Source organism: Lonchura striata, chromosome 8, assembly GCF_046129695.1.
Source record: "Lonchura striata isolate bLonStr1 chromosome 8, bLonStr1.mat, whole genome shotgun sequence".
Classification (NCBI taxonomy): Eukaryota; Metazoa; Chordata; class Aves; order Passeriformes; family Estrildidae; genus Lonchura; species Lonchura striata.
In genome coordinates, this window is record NC_134610.1 from 15,888,623 (window position 1) to 15,897,319 (window position 8,697).

Sequence of the window (8,697 nt, forward strand, 5' to 3'; positions counted from 1 at the left end):
CTGGGAGGCCAGAGAGGTGCTCACTCACCAGCAGGCTCCTCTGTATCCTGTGCGCTGGGATCACCTGTGCCCAGCTGTGCTGTTTCCCATTGCATTGCTGCAATCCAGGGAGATCAACAGACCTGAGCTGGACACACAAAGGATCGCCACCTGCCATCACCCACGCCTGTCCAAGATGCCAACCCAGCAGGTGCACACAGGCAGATTGTTACTCCCTTGCCTGATCTTACCTTTCCTAAGCAAGATACAGCTTAGAGAATAACACCTGGGAAGGATAGAGAGGAAAGCTTTGGCTGGTCTGGGAAAGATGGGTAACAGGAGCAGAGCTGGTCCAGATCCCCTGGCATTGGCCTTCAGGGCCAGGCAAAGTGCATGTGAGTGCTTTAGGAATCTCTGCCATTAAAGGTCTGCACATGTGTGTCTCTGGTTCCAACTTTTTTGTGTCCTTTTGAAGCAGTGACAGAAGCCTCTGATTTTTTGTGCCCTGTGATGGCTCCTGCTCTTAGGAAGGAAAGTAAGGCAGTTGCTCTTGCCCTGTCTAAATGTAATAATGGCTAAAGGAGATCCCTGTCCCTGTATTTCTTGTCCCTTCAGCATTTCCAGCGCTGCTCTATTCCCTGAGCAAGAGATGGGTCCACCCCACTGAATCCTGTGTGTCACAGAGGGGGCAAGCAGATGCCCAGAGAAGAGAAAGGCAGGAGCATATGGGGCTTTCCTCAGCCTCTTATGCTTTCTCTGCCCTGTAACCCCAGGGACTTCTCTTCCCAGCACCAACAGAGTCTGGTATGCTGCCTGCGAATCTCCCTGCATACTCATCACCCTGCTGAAGGGAGCTGCAAAGTTCCAATGTGTGCAACAACTTCTTCCTTCAATTTCCTGAGCCCAGCACCAAACAGCTTCACTGAGTGGCCCAAGACCCTTCTGTGGGAAGACACGCAATATCCCTTTTCCAGATGCTTCCCTGGGAGACAGAAGGGCAGGAATGAGCCCCATGGAAAGCTCAGAGCTGGATTTGCTCAGAAGGGGATTTGGGGTGGATGTCACCCCAGTGACAGGAACAGTGCTCCTTTTCCCCTCAGCTCAGCTGTGCATGCTGCTCCAACCTGTCTGTCATCAGAGAGGCTGTAGGGTTCCCCTCTTCTCCCCCCACTCCATCCCCCTCTGCTCTCCCAGAACACAAGCCAATGTCCCCCAAGACAAAAGGACACCTTTTCACAGGCAAAAAAGACATACTTTCTCTCTCCTGCCATAGGAAGTGCCAGCACAGCCAAGCAGCAGGCACAGATGGGACAAGACCAGGGGAGGAATGGAGCAGACTGACTCCTAAGACCAGGGGGAAACTACGATAAATATCCAGGGAACAGAGAGCACAGTGAAGGTAGGACAACTCTTCCACTGTAGATCAATAGCCTACATGGGAAGGGGGGAGCCAGAACAGAGAAATCAGCGCCTCAGTCACCCCCATGGGGTAACAGACAGACAGGTAGACAGCCCAGGAAAGCCCAGGCAACCCCTGGCAAGCCCTGAGACCATTTGTGACTGTATCCAGTGTATAGCTCAGACTGTGGGAGCAGGGCTTGAATGAGGGCTCTGGGTCACAGCTCTTAGTCACAGCCTTACTGTCCTCATGGAAGTCCCCTACACTACCCAAGGAGGTTTTCCAAAGACAAGCAACTCTCCCAAGGATCAGCAGCTCACACTAGTGCCCAATTCACTGAAACCAGCGTGATGCAAGTACAACCAGCCAAGCTGCAGCCTTTAAATTGCACAAGCAAGAAATCTTTGCTGACATAGCCATAGAACCTGGCTTATTACTTTATTGGAAATACCTGAATAAAGAAATCTAGAGAAATCATGGAGGGATGATGAGTGGAGATATTTAGACCAGACCCTGAAGCTCTCTAAGAGGGTTGTCCAGGAGCACAGCAGCTGGCACACAGCCCATGCTATGCTGGGCAGAGAAATGGTGTCCACAGTTGTGTGCAGATGAGCTGAGCTGGGTGGTGGACAGCAGAAGGGGCAGGATGCAAAGCAGTGATAGATGCCAGGGTACTGATGAGTTCACAGTCTTCAGGGTCATTAATCAGATCAGAGCTGGATTAAGGTGTCTGAGGTCTGATTAGCTTCATTTCCCGCCTCAGGAAGGAGGGAACTCTCTTTCCCATCCATCAAATCCTCCAGTGACAGCTCACCTGGTTGCTAACTAAATCAGAGGATTGTAATAAGTGAATGTGACTGTGGCCTGGCCCCTCACCTCTGCCCAGCTTCCTTCCTGCACAGGAGGTTGTAAGGCAGCCCTGAACATCAGCCACAGGTGGCAGACCCCACAATACCAGCCAGAGACAGAGTTCATTCCTCCCTTCTGAGGGTTCAGGGCCCTTTGAACAGAAACTCTCCCAGGAAACCACCCCAGTTCAGGATGAGGTAGAGTTCAAGGGGATATGCTCCCAGTCAGCATCATATTGGTCCCAGTCCCCCCACAGCTCCTCTGTGCTAAAACCTACCCCATCAACATCTCCATTTGTCCCTGCCTCATGCACCTCGGGTTCAATGTGCTCTAAAGGTACCTCGTTTTTAACCACTTAGACTATTTCTGTCCAGAAAGTGCCGACCAGCAAGAGGTCCATGCTGCCCAGGCAGCAGTAAAGTTCCTCAGCTCCCTCACCTCTCTGGGGCTGACCCTCATCATAGCATCCCACACTGGGCAATGGGCATCACCAGGAGTGTTCACACAGCCCAGAGCTTCCTGGGATTCTTTCATTTGCCTAGATATTTTGGGGAGAATTTTCTGGATGTGCCTCAGCTGGACATTCAGAGCTCAGTCCTCCCTCAGTGACCTGATAGCTGCACTCACAGCAGCACCCCTGCAGGTACACAGCCCTGCAAAGCCTTTTACTGCTGATGGGAAGGTACACAGCTAGACAACTGGAGCTCTTTACTGTGCCCATAGCCTCTAGTGAATAGACTCCATTGTGATTCCCATCCATGTGAGATCAAGCACCAGGAATAAAACTAGAAGAGCAAACCCCCACATGGCCACCAAAGACACCCAGGTCTGGTGTACACAAGTTTTCAGCAGCTCTAGAGTCCCACAACACTACCAACAGCACTTCATATACTTCCCCAATTTGTTGCCAGCAGTACCTGAGTCCTCAGAAACAAGCCATGGGAATCACAGGTAGTATTTGGGAGCACAGTTCAGTTTTACAGCCCCACTACTTCCTCAGTATCACCTTGGGAAGCAACGTCATGTCCCTCAACAAATCCAACTGCCCCAAGATCAAAGCCAAGAGTGCCGAGGAAAATACATACCCTGATAAAAAAATTCCCAACTGGGATGAGACTTCCATTTTCCCAGGATCGAGCCTTCATCCCAGACACAATATGTGACATGACCTATGCTGGAGTGTCTTGATTTTCACCTAACCTTTCATTTTGGATTTTCCTAGATGGACAATTTAGCATCAGGTCCTTCTGTCAGCTTTGGGTCACCTCCTGCCTTGAGTCAATAGAAGTTACCTTTGACACAGAGACTGTGCAGGAATCAGTGCTTAGCCCATCCCAGAGAGATGACAGAAACCGATTTCTAACCAAGTCATTTAGGCTTTTAGGTGTTGAAAGAGCTCCCTGTCTGTCTCCAGGATGGCTGTACCTGTTTGCTAAGCATTAACTACTCACCAGGTCACAGCCCCAAGAGCTTTCCACCTTTAGAAATTACTTCACAGTAAGAAACCCACAGTGTGTCAACCTTGCTTAAAGCATCTCGGAGGAAGCAGAGATCTTGCTGCTCTGGACCTGGTGCCTCAGGTCATCTTGTGCCATTCCGAAGTCTGTAGCCAGCTAGTGGAGAAATACAGCCTGGAGTCACCACTGACACTGGAGACAGGATGGAAGCATGCTCAGAAGTGTTTTTCTAGCTCTTCCCCCATGAGAGAGGCTGTAGGAGCACCCCACTCTCATCCCCAAGCAGGCAGAGCCCCTGGTAAATGCTAGGTGCAGGAGTCCCTTTTAGGGGTGTCCCAGGTTTTGTGGGAGCCCTGGCTACTGCCCACAGCAGGATGGTGTCTTTGCCCTGCCCCTTACAGCCTGGCCACCCGCTATCTCCAGAGTCTGGGAAGCCACAGGAGGCTGGTGGGGAAGGTAAATAAACTGCCAGCCCAGCGATGATTTGTGGCTAAATGAACAGTCTAAGTCACCTGTGAGTGGCTTGGGGCCATTAACCAACCAGATAATAGGTCTTAATCAGCCCTGCAGTGGTGGGAGCAGAGTCTACCTTGTGTCAGACTGGCACAGCCAGCTCCGAGGTCCCAGCTTGCTTGGGGGCTGTCCCCTCTGCAGAATCATTAGTAGAGGCATCCACACGGCTGCCATGGGAGCAGAGCAGCTGTCTGCAGAAATGCTCCCACGGCATTCTCATAGGACTTTTCATCTTTAGGGGATTCTCCCTGTTCTGACGGTGACAGAGGACAAGACAGAGAAGCCACCTCAATGCCTGCTTCCAAAGTCCTGTACTCAGTCACTGCCATGCTCTGTGCCTGCCTGGATCCTCTCTCACATGAGCTGGCCTAATCCTACCCACCTCAGAGACTTCCAAGCCAGCCACAGGCTCCTGAGGGTTTCTTCATCCTGCCACATCAGCTGCTCAGTCCAACAGGTGGGGATCTGTCCTGGAATGCAGAACTCCCCGTGCTTCCATGCCCCTGCCCACCCTACCCAACACCCTCCCTCCCTCCCTCCACATGGAGTCCCAGGAACCAGCCCCCAGCGAAGGGGTTAACAGGCAAAGCAAACACGGCTCAGTCCCTCCCAGACAGGCCTCCTGCAGGGATTTCTGGGCAGCTGTTTATTTAGCCAAGCAATTCCTCAAATAAGCAGCCTCATCTCTGATGGGACATGGCAAGGCTGAGCAGAAAAACGTGTTACCAGCTCCCACTCTGGAGCAGGGGGATAGCAAGCCAGCACAGGAAAGCTGGCAGGGCAGGGAGGGTGCCTGTCCTAGCAGAAACAGCCAGGGCAGCTCTGGAGTGCCACCCCTGATCTCACCACACTGCCAGCAGCAGCACCCCTCAGGACAGCCACAGGGCTGCAGAGGATGCCCTGGGGCTGTTAGGTTCCCAGCATTCAGCAACGCACTGCAAAAGTACTCCAGTGTGGAGACAGAGGACTTGTCCCCTTGTAAACATATGGGGATGGAGTGACACATCCACACATGGTTTGGAGTGACAGGGACACAGTCATCTTGGATCTATTTCTTACAAGCACCCAGAGTATAACCACTCAATTTCCAGTCCTGTTAGCCCCTGACCAGTCTGCAGCATCTGATTCTGAAACACCATGAGCACACAGCATCCACAGAGAGATCTCCTTCATCCTACTGCCCCCAAAGGAGGGAGCAGCACCTTGGCTCATCCTCAGTGTTTGTCCTCACCCCAGGCCTTTTCTTTTGTGGGGAAAGACTAAACAAGCCAGCCTCTTCCATAGCTCAGCATCATCCAGGAAAGCAGGGAAGTGACTGACTGCACCGTGTCCCTCCTGCTGCTTCCCCACACCCCCACTCCACAGCCCTTGCCCTGCACAGCACCTCAGCACATTGTGTCCAGTGTCACACAGCTCTGGCACAGCCAGGCTTACCTCCCCCTGGCACCTGGGGGATCCCCCAGCTTTGATTTTTCCTGTCACCTCCACAGCCTTCTGTTTCGGCTTCACTGTGTTTTATCCCAAAGCCAGAGCTGCTGCCTGTGGGAGGACAGAGCTAACTTTGGGGTCTGGGGGTGAAGGAGTGAGAGGAAGGAGCACCCTCACACACACCACTTCCCCCCAAAACCTGACCTCTTCACTGTTAATGGCCTTTCCATGGAGTCAGCACCTAACCTGCTCCCGGGATGACAGAATAAATCAGCTGCTCCTCCCAGGACCTTGGGCTCTAATTAATGTCAGCTCATTAACAAGATAACGGCCATTTATTACCCTGTCTCCCTGGCTGCTGATTAACCCTTTCCCAAGATGGGGGCAGGGGATGGTGATGCCATGGGACAGGAATGGTGATGGTGACGTCTCTGCAGTGAGACCCAGGGACACCAGGGAGGGGGGAGATGAAGGCATTGGCAAACAGGACTGCAGAAGAGCCTGAGTGAGGAAAAGGGGAGTGTCTTTCCCCAGCAGTCTGGCAAGGGCTCACTGGTAAAAGCCTTGAAGGAACTACCAAGAGTCGTGGGCCCCCTTGGATTGGCGCTGTCACCTCTAGCAAATCCCTGTGCCTCAGTATCCCCAAGTGTCCCTACCCCAGCCCACGGGGGACAAGAGGATGAGACTAGAGCTCAGCACAAAGGCTCTGCACAACTCTGGTCCTCAGCTCCTATTTTGATAAGGTGCCACACCGACTCGCAGGTGGTGGGAAGCCACCAGTGTGTCCATCCCTGCCTCCAGCGTCAAAACCAGCCCCAGCTTCATGTTCCTGGGTACTGTCCATGCCAGAGAGCCACGGGGCAGGATAATCTGTCCTGGGGCAAGAGGGAGCTTTTTGACATGCCCTTGACCACGGCCTGGGTAGGGAGTGCAGGAGCAAAGGGTGTGGGGAGGGCACGGTGCTGCCATGCAGCAGTCTGGCACCAGGCTGGGGGCCGATGCTCTCAGCATCAATCACGCTGCTCGGCGGCTCCTGTTAGCGCTGCTTAATCAGGCTGAGCGCTTCGGCTCGTTAAGCTGACACCTCCCTTGTGAGAGTGAGGCATGGGGGCAAGCAAGGTGCCACTTATTTATTTTCTTCTTTCCCAGGGAATATATTAAACAAATTAAATTCCTGGAGTGTTGGGTCAGCACAGCCGGCTCCGCGCCTGTCCCAGCTCCACCTAGCTCAGGCGTGGGGAGGGGACTGTGCTGCCCAGCCCGCAGCAAAGCCGGGCACTGCTGCAGGGCCCTGCCTCTGCCGTGCCTCCCCAGCTCCCTGCAGGAAGGCACAGCCCCTCTAATCCCCCTGTTTCACTCCTGGGCTCTGCTGCAGTCGGCATTGCTTGGCAGTGCTGGGGATGGTTGGGAGAGCAGGTTTGCAGGAAATGCAGTCCATGATTTCATATGGAAAGTCCCCCAGGAACCCACCTGCTGTTCCTCAATGGGTTTCCTTGGCCCCGCAGGGAGCGGAGCTGTGACACAGCCCTGGCTGCTTTCGGGACAGCTTGCAATGCTGCCATGTAGAGCCAGGGACTGACTTCACCCACAGCACCAAGAATTCTTCTTTCCACTCTGGTACTGGGGACATTGGGCTGGTGGCAGATTGACACTGGAAGGTCTCTCTGCAAGAGGGAGAAAATTGGAGGGAGAGTGCATTGTTCTCTGTAAAGCAGGGAGAGCTGGGAGGGAGTGCACTTGTTCTGTAAAAAAAGTCTCCATCACAGGACTGCAGGAGCTGGGCATTTTGAAAAAAATACTGTGTATCCCAAGAACAGCTTTATGCCACAAAACATATTAACATCTTTGGTGTTGGCCTTGAATTATACAAAGACATGAGAACAAGAGCCTTTGCTGAAGCAATCCCCTACGCTAGGCCTTTTGCCTACTTCAGCATCAGCCACCTCTTCACAGTCTATTGCTGTCCCTGCTCAAATTCCCTGAGGGCTGGGATGCTGTTTCCTTTCTGCTGGGCTTTGCTGCTCCATCCCAACACCAGCTGTGTTTCAGCCCTGCTCCAGGTCTAGTTAGGTGACGGGGATGGATGGAAAACTCACAGAAATTAGTCATTAGTCCGTGGAGTTGTTTATTTATTGACCATTTGCAACTCTTCCCTCCATCACCACTTTTTCCCTCCCTATTTTTCCAGCAAAGTCAATGGCAGCCTGTTCTCCTTCTCTGTCCCACCCCATCCCATCACATAATCTCTTACATCAGTCCCTTCTACCTAACCTCAGTCCTTCAAGCCTCTTCATTTCAAGAATGGACCTATCTTTTGCTGGTGGAAGGGTGACTCCCTGGAGGTTAGTGAAGAATTAGAAATAATTTAATTTACCTCCCTGTTCGGGTGCTTTGATGAGCTGAAAGGCCCCTTGTCAGGAAGCAAATCCATCTTCTTCCAGCCTTACATCAAATTTCATTCACTAATTAGAAACTCCTGCCCTAGACCATGCTGCCCCCACCCCGGCCACCCCTTCTCCCCACCAGCACCATTATGAAAATAAATTGTTCCATTAGCTGCATTGTTGTGGCTGTGGGGCCCAGTGCTGGGAGTTATTAGAGCAGGAGGGAGGGCGTTGGATTAAGACAAATGATTTATTACGGAAAAGGACCCTGATTAGATTCTTAGTCGTCCCCAGCGTGTGGCTGCATACTCACACACCCCCCATCCCGACACCCCCTGTGGCACCACACAGCGGCCCGTGGGGGTCAGTACCGGATGGCGGTGAGGTTTCTCCCGGGCTGGATCCTGCTGACTGCTTTCAGAGCACCGGGAGTCCCAGCTCGTACTGAGACATGAGGTAGCAACTGATGCCAGCTGCCCCCTGCACTGTCCCGAGCTGCCCCGCCTGCTTCTCACTTCTTTGGAGGGTGGGGACCACCAGCATCACCCCCAGTTCTGCCAATTCTGCAGCAAGGACCCACTGTGGGCACTGAGTGTGTCCTGGTGACTGGGGAGGGGGGAAGGGAAAAGATGGCTTTGATATGTTAGCTGAGTACCCCACACTGTGGGAGTGGGAGCTAAGCGTGTCC